The 19071-nt window shown below is 35.6% G+C and overlaps 1 protein-coding gene across 1 annotated transcript in view; it reads left to right on the forward strand.

Moving 5' to 3' along the window:
- Nucleotides 1-19071, forward strand: part of LOC107680191 (glutamate receptor ionotropic, delta-2-like) — a 415350-nt gene that overhangs the window by 186961 nt on the left and 209318 nt on the right. The gene's annotated exons all lie outside the window — the stretch shown is intronic.

Raw genomic sequence — 19071 nt, forward strand, 5'->3', positions numbered from 1 at the left:
GTGTAGCGTTAGTTCTGGCAGGTCACGTTAGTCAAGCTCGCATCAGCTGACTCTCAGCTGATCCCCATCAGCCTATGGGAATACGACACCTAAGTATTCATATACTGTATAAGGTCCCGCAGTAGTATCAGCAGTTTTCGCATTGCTCAATAGCTAATTGCCCTTCTCCATCCCCAACTCCTCCTCTGTCCGTCAGGAGTCAGCCTTCTGATTCTCCTTTGAATCAGACTCATTCTAAAATGTGTACATAACATTATTGAACTTTAACGATATCTGCAATACATTTATGTTGGTTCTGTTCTGTTTACCCTGGGGGGTTTAGCTAATTGCCCTTCTCCATCCCCAACTCCTCCTCTGTCCGTCAGGAGTCAGCCTTCTGATTCTCCTTTGAATCAGACTCATTCTAAAATGTGTACATAACATTATTGAACTTTAACGATATCTGCAATACATTTATGTTGGTTCTGTTCTGTTTACCCTGGAGGGTTATCGCTGCTCTCCCTGCTCTCATCCATGCTAGGCTGCATGGATGCGCAGGGAGTTCTTGCCCAGAACGGAACCATACCGCCAATCCAAACTGTATGCTAATTGTCAATCATCTTTGACGATAGTGGTCCTGACAGAAATGTATTTGTTAGTTTGTTTGCTTGTTTGATCACCAGCACCCAGGGTTGGGAGGGTTACTTTTAAAATGTATTCCGTTACAGTTACAAATTACTTCATTAAAACAGTATTCAGTAATGTAATCAGGAGATATTTGAATTATTTACTAATAAACTAGTGTTTTCTGACTTGGTGTCACAAGGATGAAATTGTCGATCCTGACTCGCCATCTCCACATTAGTCGCCTTTAGAGAGAAGTGCATCTTTACGGATTATGATTATAATGAAAGAGTTTTTGTTTTCGATTTGTTATTTCGTTAAGTAGTAATTTAAAGTTTTCTATAGATATATTTATCATGTCTGTGAGGCATCGATTCGCTGAGTTTCGGTTCATTTTTGTGAAGCGCTCCTGTTGAAGACGAGACGGCAGAAAGCGCATCATGTTGGTTTTCTTTATTTTATAAAAGCACAAAGTTTTTTTGATGTTGTGAGTGCACACAAATAAAAGTAGACCCTTTACAGTTCCGAATGATGTGTTACTCTTACGTTTATGAGCAAAAATGACAGCGTATCCACTGAAAAAAATGCAAGCGTTTGCACTGGCGCCTCCATATCCTGCAAAGCGCGCTTTAGCTTGCACTCTCTGCACAAACTATTGGATACAGCGCACATTTATCTAGGTTTAACGTTTATAATTTAATAAATAATAAATAATAATTAATTTATAAAAATAAAAAAAATATTTATGCATTTAGCAGACGCTTTTATCTGAAGCGACTTACAGTGCTTTCTGGCTATACATTTTTTACCAGTATGTGTGTTTCCTGGGAATCGAACCCACGACTTTTTGCGCTGCTAATACAATGCTCTACCACTGAGCCACAGAAACATTTTATGTTTAAACATTGTTATATGCTTGAACTGTTTTATATCTATAGATTTTATTGTAGGCAAGTCGTGATGATTTGAGAAGGCTAAATTGATCAAACATGATCGCCTCACTAAAAAAGCACAACGTATGCTGATATTGTGAGTGCACACAAATAAAAGTAGACCCTTAACAGTCCCGAATGATGTATTACTCTTACCTTTATGAGCAAAAACGCCAGTTATTTCCACAAAACGCAAGTGATCGTGCTGGCGACTCCGTGTCCTGCAAAGCACGCTTTAGCTTCTCTGCACAAATGATTGGATACGCGCCTAATGGCACACATTTATCTATTCTAGGTTAACCATTTAAACAAACATTGTGATATGCTTTTTTAAGCATTTTATATAGGCCTATAGATTTTGTGGTGATGATTTGAGAAGGCTAAATTGATCAAACAAAGGCTATTATTAATTCACTGTCCGCCGCTGGCCGCTTGGTCGTTACTTTAAAAAACAAAAACTTATATAAAAAAAAAAAAATGCTCCAAACGTTTTTAAATTAACTTGATAAAAAAAAACGAAACTAAATATAATTACATACATACGCCATTACATACAAAACTGAACAATTTTAATAGCTGAAACAGTAGTATAAGCTGTTTTGGGAGAAGGAAAAAAAAAGACGGGCTTGGGCCGGTAATTCTGATAAGCTGTCGGACATGGGCCGGGCTAGGGTCTATATTTGAGGCCCGTACAAGCAGCTCTAAATATATAGCGTTATGTCAAAATACTCATTTATAATTTTTAATTAAACAAATGTAATCCTGATAGTATTCCCACTTTTTACAAAATGTAACTGTAATCTGAATACTTTGTTTTTTGATGTAATCGTAACAGATTACAGTTACTAGATTTTTGTATCCTGATTACGTAACGCCGTTACATGTATTCCGTTACTCCCCAACCCTGCCAGCACCTCTGGTAGTTTAGAATGTAACACCTATAAATAGTGAGAAAATGTGAAGGTTTATTTTTTAGGAACTCAGAAATGTTAATTTTCTTTTATTCTTTTTTTTTTTAATCCTGTTTTGCATGAGTTGTGGCCAGGGGCCGACTAATGGAGGTGTGATGAGGCAGAGAGTAAGGTGCTCGTTAAAGAGCCCACAGGGGGGTCTGTGTGTCTGCATATGCGTGTGTGTGGGCTAAGACCCCTTGGGAGATGTATAATCATTCCCATTATTAATGACATGGACTGCTAGGCCAGAGGGTGGAGACTGGGGTGAGAGTGAGATGTAGCTTTATTCTGCTCGTGTGCCTTCTGTGAGATATGATTTACATTCTACGATGATGGCATCAGACAAACTAATCAAAAACTAAAGTATAGACAAAACAGAGCAATAATAAAAATAAAAAAATCTTAAAGGCACAGTGTCCACAAAAAAATATTATTCTGTCATTTTATCAAACCCGTAAAACGTACTTTCTTCTGTGGAGTACAAAAGTAGATGTTTGGCAGAATGTCTGAGCTGCTCTTCCATAAACCTAAATCAGGTTAGACGTCATATTGAATTTAACAGGTTTTTTTTTCAGAAAGGCATTTCGTTAGCTGAACAGTCTGTTATACAACAGTAAAACACACTGTACTTCTATCCATCACAGCCTCATTTTCCTTCTTGTCAGAAATGAAATATGGCGCTATCCTGACTGAGGTCTATGCTGCACTTTTCAGCTAGTACAGTCTACAATTTACACTGCACACTCTCAGAAAAAAACTTACAAAATCTGTCACTGGGTTAGGACCCTTTCAAAAGATACTAATATGTACATTTTAGAGACCAATATGTACCTTTAAGGTACCAATATGCACAATTTAGGGGTAAATATGATACAAAGATGTACCTTTTGCAAAGGTACTGCCCCAGTGACAGTCTATGTAACTTTTTTTTATTTTTATTTTTTATGAGAGTGCATAGAATTCGATGCGTGTGTGTCCACAGAGACACAAAGTAAATGTAATTTACACTGATTCACAGTTACGGCAGACAGATGCAATGATCACATGCGAAAGTTGATTGTGGGTTCACAGACAGCAGACAGAAAATAAGACACGGACTGATTGTCATGACAGTGCTTCTGTAGTTCGTCAGTGTAAAGGCGCTGTAGGGGCACATTTGCCAAGAAAACAGCTCTCCTGTGGAATGGAGCTCCATTTTAGAACTTTTGCTGCAGAATCGCTTCCCTCGCATTCACGTCACGGTCAAATGTTTGCTGATAGATTCCAAATTAAAATCCCCAGTATCCGCTGTAGACTGACTTTAGTGAATTAAATGTACACCTTATAACTAGAAACTACACGGAAATTCCTAAATTTTATAAATCTATTTCAGAACAAAAAAGGCTAAATTTGAATATATACTATACATCAAATGTTTGGTGTCAGTAAAGGTTTTTATAATGTTACACAAGATTTCTGTCTTACAAGATTTTTATTTTTACTTTCTATTCAAAGAATCCTGGAAAAAATTGTATCACAGTTTCACACCAAAATATTAGGCAGTACAGCTGTTTTCAACACTTATAATAAGAATAAATATTTATTGAACATCAAATCAGCATATTAGAATGATTTCTGAAGTATCATGTGACTCTGAAGGCTAGAGTAATGGCTCTGAAAATTCAGCTTTGAAATCACATGAATAAATTAGATTTTAAAATATGTTCAAATAGAAAAGTTATTTTTAAATATTTTATTTTAAAAACATTTTCACAATATTATTTTACTGTATTTTTGATCAAATAAATGCAGTGTTGGTAAGCATAATAGACTTCTTCCGAAAACATGAATCAATCTTTCCGTCATGATTATGATCTGTTAGGTTAGTTGCAGTCATGGCTGTATTAGTTCGCTTTAGTTTATCCTTGTCCAGCTGTTCCTGTTTAGTTGCCTCATTTACTGTGTGCATACATACTCCCTGTTCTCTACAGTCCTTTGTCGGTTATTGTTTGTGTTGAACGTGGTTGTGATTCTCCTGAGTTCGCTATTTTATTAAAGACTGTTTTTCTCATCATCTCCTTCATTGTGTGCTTCCTACAACCACCAATCCGTGACACTAACCAACGTTAGACTTTAGAACGGTAGTGCGTAAGTTGCAGGGACTATATTTATGATGCTTTTATGGTGCTTGTTTTGCATTATAAATCACCATCCGCATTTCTTGTATGGAAGAGAGCAGCTCAGACATTGTACCGAACGTTTCATTTTGTGTTTCACTCAAGAAAGTCCTACAGGTTTGTAACTAAATCCTGACATTTTGTTTTTCACTGTTATTTTAAAAGAAAGAAAAATACTTCTGTTTTTAAAATGCATTTTTCGTGGCCATAGCAAGAGAAACCACAGTCTCCATCTGATAGCACTTAGCTTTCTAAAGCATCATTCTGCCCTAGTGTATGGTATTTGTGTATACCCGCTGTTTGACAAATAATAGTGTTTTCTTTGTAGTCTCAAATTGCTACCTTGTACTTAATCCTCTGTATAATATTTTGACTGTAGTATTCTGCGCTGTTGCGGCTTTAGGTAGACATCAAAGACCGCTCAGCAGAGTCGCTTGAAAGTGCCTGTGCTATTTACAGACTAATTACTGTACATTATGTTTATTTATGGAGTGACAGAGTACAAAGTCCACTGTAGTTATCTAGTTTTCCTTCGTGAGACAACATGCGAATTCCTCCGAATCCATCTTCCATGGCATATTTCCATAAATATGTAGACGTTGACATCAGAAGGCGGTTGTCGTTGAACATGTATTCCCTTTGTGTCTATGATGTCGGAGTAAAGCTTAGATCCTTTTCCAGCAAGACCACAAATAGGGATTAGTCACAGTAAGAGTAAATTGAACCCAAAGCGAAATGCCTGCCTCACAAAAGCCGTAATAATAAATGAATACAACAATTTTCAGCACAAATTATTTTTCTCCTCTCTTTTTGTTTTGACACATGCAGGATTGTTCAGAGCACGAGGCCTCTTTCTGATAAGTTTCACTCTTTTTGTGGTTCCAATGATCAGAGCGGTCCGTAGAGATTAGCAATAGGGAGACGTCGACTCACTGTGTCGAGATGACACTCTGTTTTGAAACTCCTGCGCTTCTCGCCAACTCATTAGTTTAATTAAGTAATTAACGAGTGAGGTGGTGTGCTAGCTGGCGAATTCTCAAAGGGATGATTTTTGTGCTATTCCAAGTCTTGGGCCTGGCATAGATGACGCTGCGAAACCAGTAGTCAGATCTGGCAGATAAAAGGAGCCATTGCTTTGGAGCTGAAATGAGTCATACCTACAACAGGACTTCCTCAACCCAGCGTCTCCTGTGGATGAAAGACCTCGCGAAAGCATCAAAGATGCCGTAAAGATTCTGGGCTGCTATTAGTAGAGTAATTATGAGTAAGAGGAGCTTACTCTTTTGAGTGTACCATCAACACACTGTCGACTGTGTACTACTATTAAAGACTATTATTTTCTGATCTGCCGCAGCTTTAAATGGATGCAGATGTTTTCATGGCACTGAAATGTATGGCTTTATAGACTTTAATTGCTGTTACTTCATAAAGTGTTCTTTTAAAGTGAACATTTCACAGAGGAAAATATGAAGTGGGTGGTTAAAGGGAGAGTTCAACCAAAAAAATTAATATTCTGTCATTATTTACCGTCCTTCATGTCATATCAATCCTGTATGACCTTCTCTCTTCAGAAGTATTATTTATAGAAATGCACTGAATGGGGAATGAAGCTTTTAAGCTTATAAAATAAAATAAAATATGGCTCATCTTCCAGTTCTTCATGACTGAATCGTCAGTGAGTTAAACTCAACTTTGAGTTAGTCTGATTCATTTGCGAATCAGGGATTTGAATGCTGAATCTGTGAACTGAAATGACCAATCAACTGAAAAGATCCAAAATCAAAATCATGCATCAGTACTTCTCTCATGAACGTGCTTTTCTTACATAAAAATACCGAATGGCTTCAGACGACTTTTATATATTATATTGTATTATAGCACGCAAGCCATAATGACCATAATATTTATGAAGCTTGAAAGATTCAGTCCTCCACTATACTGTAATTGCATGGAAAAGTCTTCATAATTTCTCTTCAGTCTTACAGAAAGAAACTCATACAAGTTTGAAACAACATGGGGGTGAATAAATGATGACAGATCTTTTTTATTTTATTTTTAGGTGAACTATTCCTTTAAAGATGCATTTAATGTGACTAAAACAGTTAAGGCTTTTCATGGGCACATTTTGAGTGTGACATAACTTCCTGTGCAGGAAAAGGAGGCAGAAGAGGAGATAAAGAGACAAAAAGCAATAGAGAGAAAAGCAGACGGGTGATAAACGATGTAGGAGTGGGAGCAGTGTGCCTTAGCTTAGAATGGTAATGATGACAGCCATAAGAAGAAAAATAAAAGTGCAGTTTCATGTCACTGCACTGATTTATTAATCCTAGAGCACAGGAGGAAAGTGAAAAAGTGCCTGCATGTTCCATATAACGATACACACACGCACACATATTGAAATTCATTGCTTGTGAGCAGTCAGGGCCTGGTGCTTCTTCAAATAAACATTTATAAAAATTTGAATATTAAACTGAACTTGTCATAAGTAAGTTAGTATCACAATGCCAAATCTTTATTTTATGAAACCAAGGAGAATGTCTCCGTGTTCTATGGACCATTTGAAAAGCCCATAATGTCAGGTTTTATATTTCACTCATTTTACTGTCAACGCTACTATTTCTGCATGTAGGACACACCCTTTTAGAGTTTACTCTTTTGAATATGCATTGCTTTTGAGTCACTTTTTAAAAATGCAGCTTGTATCAGCTCTTTAAGGATGAATTCTCTACCGAACATCAACGGGTAAAGTTTAAGCTCACTATAATAAATTACAAGTTTTATAAGTTGTAAATAAAGATTATTGCAGTATGTTTAAATAGTATTTCAGTATTATTACTTAGTTTCTTTATTTATGAAATTTACTAGCAATTTTCACTGAGTGAAAGTTGTTTCCAAGTAAATCCTACACCATTTATTTTCATGCCTGTTTAGCATAAGCCCATTAGTAACAAAAACAATGCACCTTTCTTAAATGGCAATCATTCAATATTCATCTGGCAAAAGCAAGCAACATAATCATTTGCATTATATTTTAGTAGATTCTTTACATGACATTAAATCTAACAACGTTACTTTAGTACTAGTAAGTGTTATACGCTGTAGTTCATTGTCAACAGATAAAACAGACAAAATACTATTTTAGCATGTTAAAGGAGGAGTTGAATATTGAAGATGATCGTGTGGCCATTGTGATTTGTGTTTTCTTTCTGAGTAGAAGTAGTGAAGCACTACTGCTACTATCTGCCCATTGCTGTTATCCATTTAGGTGTCAGTACAACACAGTATTCCCTGTAGTGTTTTTCCCGCACTTTACCTCCTGCACCTCTGCTGAATCTAAATCCTAGCTATTGATGGAAAACCCATTAAAGTCACTTGTGGACGTGTCATTTGCTTTTGTCCAACAATCCACAAGGTACCACCGTCCTCTCCCTCAGCTGGTGCTGTATTTGCACAAAGGAAAGAATAGTCCTTCTCTGTACACATCCTTTGTTGTCTTTTAACAATACTTCTGCCCACACGGCTATTTTCTGCCCTGCTGGGGAAGAGTAGCAATAATGCTGGGGTAGAGCAGGCCACCAGTGTGGAGAAAGCATAGGGTAATTATATTGATGAAGATAATTATGACTTATTGTTACATGCATCCTTCCGAAAAGGCAGTGAATCATATTATACAGTGTATGTAGCAAATGTCCATATTTTTTAAAAGGTAATTAATTATTTTTATGAAAGAGGGATTAATGTGTACTGTATATAAATCACAAATAAGTAAATATGGAATTGTTTGTTAATTTCCTGTTTACAGATTGATTTTACCAAAATAAATGACCCTTAAACAAACTATCAACCCACCATTGATATGATCTCATAGCAAATCATTAACATCCCAGGCACATTACAGTAATGGATATGTTTAGCCATTTATTTATCGTTCAGCAAAGGTCAAAATAAATGAAACCCAATTAGAAGGTAATCTTGACAATCTAATATGGATCAAACCGCTGTAAATATAAAGATAATGATTAATCAATAACACTGATATGTATCTGACTCCGGGCTGCAGTAATTTTCCCGTAAACTGTAGAGGTATTTAAATCCCTGCGGTTGAGAAAAACAAAGGAGAACCATGTGGCTTTATATTCTTCTCTAGATTTCTATAGCATGTGTTAGATGGTATTTAGAACCAAAGACTTTTTTTTTTGTTTTTGTCTGACCATGGGTATCTCACCTCCAATTTCTCAGATACCTTCCAATGTGTTGGCCTCGTCTACACTGTTGGCGATGTATTTAATTAGTCACCTGCAGATAGCAAGCCTCTTGGCCATGGAAGTATGTCTGAGCAAATTTGAACTAGCTGAAAACACCTGGTCCACCGGTATTGCCAGCTGCTGAAAAAATCCTCCATTTTCCTGCCACGACATGACTATATATGTTATTCCAGCATGCTTTGCTTTGTGAATGTGAACTGGCAGTGGAGTTTATCATTGTGCTTGGATACCTTGCATTTGATCATGCTCATTCTCAGTTGGCGTCTGTTAAATGTTTGTAAATGTAAGAACGTGAGTCCAAACAACAGGATTTTCCACACTGTAATGCGGAGCACCCTGCTGAACTTCCCGCCTTCACCATCTGTTTTCAGTTTGTTTTGCGCCATTTAATCTGTGAAAATCTCTCTAATATTTACATTGCGTGTTTGGAGAGTTGGTTTTACATGATTAATCTGTGCTAAAACTGTGTTTTGGATATTATCCAACTATTTTTCATTGGAGTATATTGAATGTGTCTAATTGAACTAAATGGATAAATGGCTACTGTTAAATGGACACTGTCCTTTCTAATGTGCAAATTCTTTACTTTTTTTCGGTTTAACAAAGGTTTAACAAAGCTGCTTCCGTGCTTATTTTTAATATTTGAAAATATTGTCTGCAAAATCAAAGTAATGTCAAGCAGGAAAAGAAAAACATAAAACAGGAAATTATATCATAGCGAGGACCTTCATGACTTTGTGTCTTGATCAATAAGTCTCTTAAAATATCAAATAATTTGTGCTTTGTCTTTTTATGACAAGGCACTCTTATCATATATCCATTTCCCATTTCCCCCAGTCATTCTGCTTCATGTCTACTGTTGATATTTATATTCATACCTTTTTATGGTATTGTTGTTCGTTTTCTTTATCAAATTACTCTGAAGATTGTGTCAAATTCAATTAGCAGTGCTGCATTAGAATTGCTGTTCTTAACAAATGAAAAGCCCTTGAGTTTAGTGAGGGACGTGTTCTGTTTACAGCTCTACATACAGGAGGTAAGATGGTATGTTTCTGTCTGTCACATCACCTGGTATAACAGAGTCCCATTGGACAATCTGGTCTGACACATCCTCATAAAAAGGAAAGAGTTCCCCCTCTGGGGCACCTGTTGGCAGGGTTCGAAATGAAGCGAATGTTATGATCGATGGCTGTTTATTTTCTTCCTCATTTCAGGAAGCGAGCTGATGGTTTATTCCCTCTTTAATATTTACAGTACCTTTCCTCTTCTCTTGATAAATATCTGTCTTGACATTTGTTGAACCTTTTACAAATCTGCTTTCCACCGAACACGCCAGCTTAGGGGATTAGGCCGACAAACTAAGGTACTGCTCCCAAATGACACGAGGAGCTCATTGAATTTGTAATTGAAGAGTAATTTGGCTCATGTTCAAATAAGATCAGACAGTAATTACAGATGTTGTTTGTTTAAGTGATTACAACGAGCAGTGTGGAGATGAAACCCATTAGGGTCATGTCTATCGTCTGGAGCGTGTGTGGGCTTGCTTTACACTAGCCCTGTATTCACATTATTCTGACCCTGCATATTGATTGCCTTAAGCACATGCAAATGCACTTCCTGTGACTTTGAGCAAGGAACTAATCTGGCAGGCTGTGGCATATGCTCTAATTGGCCTGGGTACAGAATTTGGTTTGAGCAAATTTCGATGATTCCTCGTTGTGATTATGTGACTCATTAAATATTAAATGAACAGAGTTCTCTACCTTACCCAATTATTTTAATTTGTCTGGTCGCAGATGCCTTTAAATAGACCCAAATTCATTATCCATCAGCTTAGACGGGGATGGATGGATGGGTGGATGTAGACAGACAGACATATAGACATACAGATGGATGGATAAATGAATATAGATGGATATATGCAGAGCTGGATAGATGCATAGAGGTAAATAGATGGATAGATATATGGATGGATGCATAGACAGATGGATATATAGATGGATAGGTGGATATATAGAGGGATAGTTAGATGATAGAGAGAGAGAGAGAGAGAGAGAGAATCAGAGAAAGTGTAGGGTTGAAAATGATCAAAGACTTCTGCTGATTGGTCAGTTTGAATGTCTCACATTTGGTTTTTAGTCACATGGTCAAGGAAGGGATAAAAGAAGACTGTAACTGTTGCTCTGTCTCTTTCCTTTGCTGGCACTCTCTTCTTGGGGCTCTGCCCTCTCTCCCTCTCTCAGGTAATATTTGACATACATGCTGGGTACAATTAATTGTTTATGTTTAACCATCCTTCATTTATTTTGTAATCAATTCAAGTGTAACCATAACCAAATACTGTTATTAAACAATTTCATTTATAAACTGTGCTAACTAGTCTTGATTCAACATTAACATTGAAGTACTACCTAGTGCAATACAATATGGTAACACAATAGCAACGCTCTCCCACATATTTAGCTATTCTAACTGTGCTTATTTCCATCGTTGGTGTAAGTGGCAGTGGGTGGTAATAGACAAGAAATATACAGTTTGTGCTTCATTGTGCTGATAACATTTATTTAGTCCTTCGGCAATCCTACAGCCTGAACCACTGTAGGGACACCACCCTTACAGCTTGGTGCTGAAACCCGGGATCCCTTGCAATGAGTTTTCTGAAATTTACTTTGATCGGTCATCAGAGTGAGTACATATTTTCACAGTAGATCTTGTGAATGGATTAAAGCTGGCCCTCTGACCACGGACTGGGTAAGCTTGTTTACATTCTCCATTTGCATGAAACAGAAATTAGAAGGTTGTAAATAGTGTCCATAGTCCTGTACAATACGACAACATTCAGATTATCTCCTCAGGGATGGAAGGGAAAATCTCTAACAACAGTGACATATTGTTTGCTTTATGGAGCAAAATAGTTGAGCATACCTTGCGCAAACTCAAGAAAGAATATATTGATACTAAATGTTCAGATGATGAAATGTTCAAATGGTGGGACATGATTGGCAAACATCAAAAGAAATCAAAACATGGTGAAATAATTGTGGCCTTAAACTTCATAAGCTGCATGCGGCTACGTGATGTGACAACACATCTATTTTCAAGTATAGATGCTAAATGTAAAGAATTGCATTCTAAAAATGCAGAAGTACAAAAGTCAGAGGCAAAGATTCAGGATCTTCAGTCACAGTCAGATAAATTAATAGCTGAACAGTTAACCCTGAGTGAAAAGTGTAAAAATCACAAGAGCACCATTACAGATCTTAAGGCTAAGCTTAAAAAAAACTCTCTCTCTCTCTCTCTCTCTCAGGTAACATTGTTATATCATCTTTTGTCAAATACAAGTAAAATTTGGCTTGGCAAGTAAATAAAACACTGCCAGTGGACAGAAACTTTATTAAGAACTGCAGCATAAATTGAATTGTAAGAGCAATAGTAAAGATAGAATATTGCTTGCATTAAGCCACCAAAATAAAAATACAAGGAACAAATTAATTTAGCATTTTTTTGTGACTGAAAGAGTTTTACAGAGAGAAGTTAATTAATTTCAAGGAACACTATGAAGAACAAACAGCTAAACAATTCCATTGCCATAGGGAGAAACAAATCTTCTGTATATTTATTAAAATTGTAGCAAAATAAAACTGAAACATTTTTGAACATTTTTAATTTGAATAATAATTCATACAAATTTTCTCAGTTCGCTTGCCATGGCAGTTGTGAGACAAAGTGAATTCTGATGTTTGTGTGACAGCACGTCAGTTCAGTACTTGGCCTTCATTCCACATGGAAACCCTCTGAGGAACTGGATTCAGGCTGCTCGAAATCCCCAATTAACAACATGCTTTTTGCTGTCAAGGTGTCTGAAAGCTCACCTCAATTTCAAGCCCTTCCTTAAACAAGGCTGTGTTCATTACCGTATCATCCACAGCAGACTTGTCTACTTTATCTCTCTGACGCAGTGTCTCTGGATGCCCTCCAAGGAATCTTCCCCCACGCTGAGATACGCTTTACAGTACCTCTAAAGTCTGAGCTGTTTTTTCACACTAAGCATGTTTTTTTTATGGTGACTATATTGAGGTTTTATATAATGACTCTCCCAGGCGGGAGGATCCTGATAATCTCCGGACTCAGCGTCCATGCCGCCGTCAATCATTCGACCGGGAGAAGATCTTATCGATGCTCCTTTTTTTTTTTGTTAAATCTCGCAAACCCTGATTACTACAACACTGATGAAGCAGCGACCCCCTGGCATGAGGGGAACAGGCAAGCTGGAATCAGTCAAACATGGATGTCTTTTAGCCATCGATTTTCTGCTCCTTTGCTCCCTGTTTCTCTCGGGAGGGACAGAAACGGGGCCCCGTGACCAGGTCCTAACTGAAGCTTTCACCCTCCACTCCTTTTCGTGCCTCTCTTGCTTTGAAAGCTGCAACTTGCCGAAGATTGAAGACCACAGTGCAGAAAAACAATATTGCACAGTCAAGATGGTTTTGTTAAAGGAACAGTAAAATAAATAAAACATACACAATGTTCAAAAGTTTGGGGTCAGTATGATTTTTTTGTAGTGAGAGAGTTTAAAGGAACAAAAATTACAAAAAAATCATACTGACCCCAAACTTTTGAACATTGTGTATGTTTTATTTATTTAAAGTGAAAGTAAATAGAATAAGAATAATAAAACTTTAAAATGTCATACGTGTATATATAATGTGTATCTATAATTATGTAATATAAAATTAAATGCTATTATTCTTATTACTATTATTTATCATTATTTTTATGACTATTAATTTTTATTTAATTTTCCTTTATGTGTGCATGTAAATCATGCAAACAGTTGTTTTCAACTGCTTTTCCTGTGGCTGTGCTAAATTTTAAAAAGTAAAAAAAAAAAAAAAAACCCCTCGGTGCTTTGGCACTCTTTCTTAAGTTTAATTATATTCTATATGCCCAGGTGACCATTGGCTATTTTTCATTCATTTAGTGCTATTTGTGGAGTTGCAAATACTGTTGAATTTTATTAGCACTTCACAATTCCTCTTAGGTGGGACAAAAAATATAAGAATCTTACCACTGTACTACAATTTTATATAATTTGTGAGTGTGTATATTTGAGACAAAAATTGTAGTTAGTAATGTAATCCATTACATTACACATTTTAGGTAATATAATCAGATTACGTTTAGATTACTTTTAGATTACTTTTGACCTAACTTGTTTATCACATTGATTTAAATAGGATAATCTTGTACCATATTGATGTAAAAATACAAAGAGTAAGAAATATATATTCCATTCATTGTAATTAACAACATGAGGTGCATTAAACATTAAATAACATTACATCAAGGTTTCCCAAACTAGGGTTCGTAAAGGAACTAAGTTTAATGAGTTTAATGAAAAGCTAATAATTCATTAAATCATAAAAATGTAAAAATAAATAAATCACTTTAAAATAAAACACTTACTAACAAAATGAAATATTTTATTTGTTTACCTGCATGTCATGTGATTATTAACCAACGTCAGAGAACCGTGAGCATGCAAATGTGATTTAATTATTAAATATTTATTTTAAAATCTCAGGGGTACTTCAAGTAAATATATTAGGTGAAAGCGTTTCAGATGACAAAAAATGTTGGGAATCCCTGCATTACATGTAAATAAGAAATAGCGTGAATAGCGTGAATTTAATGTGTTTGAAAGACAAAAGCCTTCCAAAGACATATTAATCATAGGTTATTTAATCAATTTAATCATTTTTCATCAGTAGTTGATGCACTGTTGAAACACATCTTATACCTGAACTAATTTTTGTAAATCCAGTTGTCAAATGCTATGTGGCCGCCTGGCTAGTGACTGATCTCTGTGTGAATGTCCACAAAACTGACAGACTTTCTGAATGTATGAATAATTTATTGCTATTGTGTGAATAATATGTAATAATTTAATCCATGAAAAAGTAACTGTAGTCTGATTACGAGTATTTTAAAATGTAATTTAATCCAATTACTAGTACTTAATTTTTTGGAATCTGATTACGTAATCCAGATTACATGTAATCAATTACTACCCAGCTCTGTGTGCGCATATATATTGATTTTAAAGTCACTCATTGCAGGAAAAGTTTAAAACCATTGTTTTAAATGCTGGTTGATTTGACAGGTGAGTGGGTGGTAAGTTGTCACATGGTTTCATGTTTAGAACTTTTTACATGTGGATTTAGCGTTGACAACATGCTCCGCTCACCTAAGACTGATGACAATATCAGGTGTAAACTGTACAATTGTGAAATTATATGTGAATATATTTATGCTAAAACATTTTAATTAGACTTCCAAATTCATGGACCGCCAGGCACAGAGACAGAATATGTAATCAAATAAAAAAAGTCACGGGACTAATTCATGGAAATTACTGTTCACAGACAAATGAGAGTGGTACCATGTAATTACCCAGAGGCAGGTGATCAGTATTTGCCAACAGATGATCCAATAAAGAAGAAATCACTGTTCACATACAGTACAATGGTCGCTAAAGGTGCGAGTCCCTGAATGACAGTCTTTGTTTACGAATGAAACAGTCTTTTCTTTCTCTATTGACAGTGTGTAGGAGACAGGAAAAATGTGACTGTGTCTTGCCAGCTCCCAAACCAGCCATAAAACTTATTGTTTTAGGTAATAATCAGCACTGCACTTTAGCGCCAGCAATTTCCGTAAAACACAATGAGAGGCTCTGATGTGCCTGAGTACAAATAGAACTTACTTGATTGGGCTTGACTGATGGAGCGCATTATGGGAATAAATCTCAGAGACAATGTCTCAAACCTCACTGTGGGAGGCCTGCGAGAGTTGTGCTGTCAGCGTCTCTGAGTGATGCGCCTGAAACGGAGAGATGTATATGGCTGGGTTCGATTAGGAATGTTTCAAGAGCCCTGCAAACACTTTACAGTGATGCTAGTCGGCATTCAACAACAGATGAATTATCAATTACATCCCTAGACATTTCACATGAGAATGCGTCTTGATATTCCGGAGAGAGCCATTTAAAATGTACACACGTTGTCTTCAGAGAAGTCCGCTTAGGCTGAACTGGATGTTTTCACAAGCATATGAGGGGTTTGTTGTTTATCCTGTAGCTGAAGCATTTTAAGGTACATTTTTCTAAAAGGACAATTGCCCTAGAGCAACCTGGAATAAAGTGCTTTACTGAAGGCCAAAATGGTAAGAGCATACTAAGATTTGAAGATGCAACCTTTGTGCTTAGATCCTTGAAGGTGAAGTGTATTTTTTATTTTTTTTTAGAACAGTTTACCCAAAATTCATATTCTGTCATATTTTAACAAAAGGAATTGGAAACCTCTTTTGAAAACAATCAATATTTTTGCAGTTCCATTTGGTGCCACTAGAGGTGCAGAAATTACACGCATGTAAAAAATAAAATAAATAGATACATAATAATAATTTTTACTCCATATTTTGGTGTTTTCCATTACAAATATCTAAACATTCTTTAATCAATATACATTTACTTAAGAAACAAAATGTAAGATATTAAGTATTGTTTCTGAAAAACTGATCAAAATTGAATGAGATTTTGCTTAAAACAAGAAATAAATGTTTTCCCTTTGAATTGTTTATTTTTCTTTTCCTGTTTTTCATATTTTTGTCTTGTTTTAAGCATAAACTCACTTAATTTCAATACTTAAAAAAAAATACATTTTACTTCTTAGTATGAGTTGAGAATGATTAGATATTTGTACTGAAAAAAATGCATACAAATAAGAAAGAAAAAAATGTAAAAATAAATAAATCACTTTAAAATAAAACACTTACTAACAAAATGAAATATTTTATTTGTTTACCTGCATGTCATGTGATTATTAACCAACGTCAGAGAACCGTGAGCATGCAAATGTGATTTAATTATTAAATATTTATTTTAAAATCTCAGGGGTACTTCAAGTAAATATATTAGGTGAAAGCGTTTCAGATGACAAAAAATGTTGGGAATCCCTGCATTACATGTAAATAAGAAATAGCGTGAATTTGTGAATTTTAATGTGTTTGAAAGACAAAAGCCTTCCAAAGACATATTAATCATAGGTTATTTAATCATTTATTAATGTGTTCATCAGTAGTTGATGCACTGTTGAAACACATCTTATACCTGAACTAATTTTTGTAAATCCAGTTGTCAAATGCTATGTGGCCGCCTGGCTAGTGACTGATCTCTGTGTGAATGTCCACAAAACTGACAGACTTTCTGAATGTATGAATAATTTATTGCTATTGTGTGAATAATATGTAATAATTTAATCCATGAAAAAGTAACTGTAGTCTGATTACGAGTATTTTAAAATGTAATTTAATCCAATTACTAGTACTTAATTTTTTGGAATCTGATTACGTAATCCAGATTACATGTAATCAATTACTACCCAGCTCTGTGTGCGCATATATATTGATTTTAAAGTCACTCATTGCAGGAAAAGTTTAAAACCATTGTTTTAAATGCTGGTTGATTTGACAGGTGAGTGGGTGGTAAGTTGTCACATGGTTTCATGTTTAGAACTTTTTACATGTGGATTTAGCGTTGACAACATGCTCCGCTCACCTAAGACTGATGACAATATCAGGTGTAAACTGTACAATTGTGAAATTATATGTGAATATATTTATGCTAAAACATTTTAATTAGACTTCCAAATTCATGGACCGCCAGGCACAGAGACAGAATATGTAATCAAATAAAAAAAGTCACGGGACTAATTCATGGAAATTACTGTTCACAGACAAATGAGAGTGGTACCATGTAATTACCCAGAGGCAGGTGATCAGTATTTGCCAACAGATGATCCAATAAAGAAGAAATCACTGTTCACATACAGTACAATGGTCGCTAAAGGTGCGAGTCCCTGAATGACAGTCTTTGTTTACGAATGAAACAGTCTTTTCTTTCTCTATTGACAGTGTGTAGGAGACAGGAAAAATGTGACTGTGTCTTGCCAGCTCCCAAACCAGCCATAAAACTTATTGTTTTAGGTAATAATCAGCACTGCACTTTAGCGCCAGCAATTTCCGTAAAACACAATGAGAGGCTCTGATGTGCCTGAGTACAAATAGAACTTACTTGATTGGGCTTGACTGATGGAGCGCATTATGGGAATAAATCTCAGAGACAATGTCTCAAACCTCACTGTGGGAGGCCTGCGAGAGTTGTGCTGTCAGCGTCTCTGAGTGATGCGCCTGAAACGGAGAGATGTATATGGCTGGGTTCGATTAGGAATGTTTCAAGAGCCCTGCAAACACTTTACAGTGATGCTAGTCGGCATTCAACAACAGATGAATTATCAATTACATCCCTAGACATTTCACATGAGAATGCGTCTTGATATTCCGGAGAGAGCCATTTAAAATGTACACACGTTGTCTTCAGAGAAGTCCGCTTAGGCTGAACTGGATGTTTTCACAAGCATATGAGGGGTTTGTTGTTTATCCTGTAGCTGAAGCATTTTAAGGTACATTTTTCTAAAAGGACAATTGCCCTAGAGCAACCTGGAATAAAGTGCTTTACTGAAGGCCAAAATGGTAAGAGCATACTAAGATTTGAAGATGCAACCTTTGTGCTTAGATCCTTGAAGGTGAAGTGTATTTTTTATTTTTTTTTAGAACAGTTTACCCAAAATTCATATTCTGTCATATTTTAACAAAAGGAATTGGAAACCTCTTTTGAAAACAATCAATATTTTTGCAGTTCCATTTGGTGCCACTAGAGGTGCAGAAATTACACGCATGTAAAAAATAAAATAAATAGATACATAATAATAATTTTTACTCCATATTTTGGTGTTTTCCATTACAAATATCTAAACATTCTTTAATCAATATACATTTACTTAAGAAACAAAATGTAAGATATTAAGTATTGTTTCTGAAAAACTGATCAAAATTGAATGAGATTTTGCTTAAAACAAGAAATAAATGTTTTCCCTTTGAATTGTTTATTTTTCTTTTCCTGTTTTTCATATTTTTGTCTTGTTTTAAGCATAAACTCACTTAATTTCAATACTTAAAAAAAAATACATTTTACTTCTTAGTATGAGTTGAGAATGATTAGATATTTGTACTGAAAAAAATGCATACAAATAAGAAAGAAAATAAG

The sequence above is a fragment of the Sinocyclocheilus anshuiensis genome, unplaced genomic scaffold (assembly GCF_001515605.1).
Source record: "Sinocyclocheilus anshuiensis isolate Anshui unplaced genomic scaffold, SAMN03320099.WGS_v1.1 scaffold13, whole genome shotgun sequence".
Classification (NCBI taxonomy): domain Eukaryota; kingdom Metazoa; phylum Chordata; class Actinopteri; order Cypriniformes; family Cyprinidae; genus Sinocyclocheilus; species Sinocyclocheilus anshuiensis.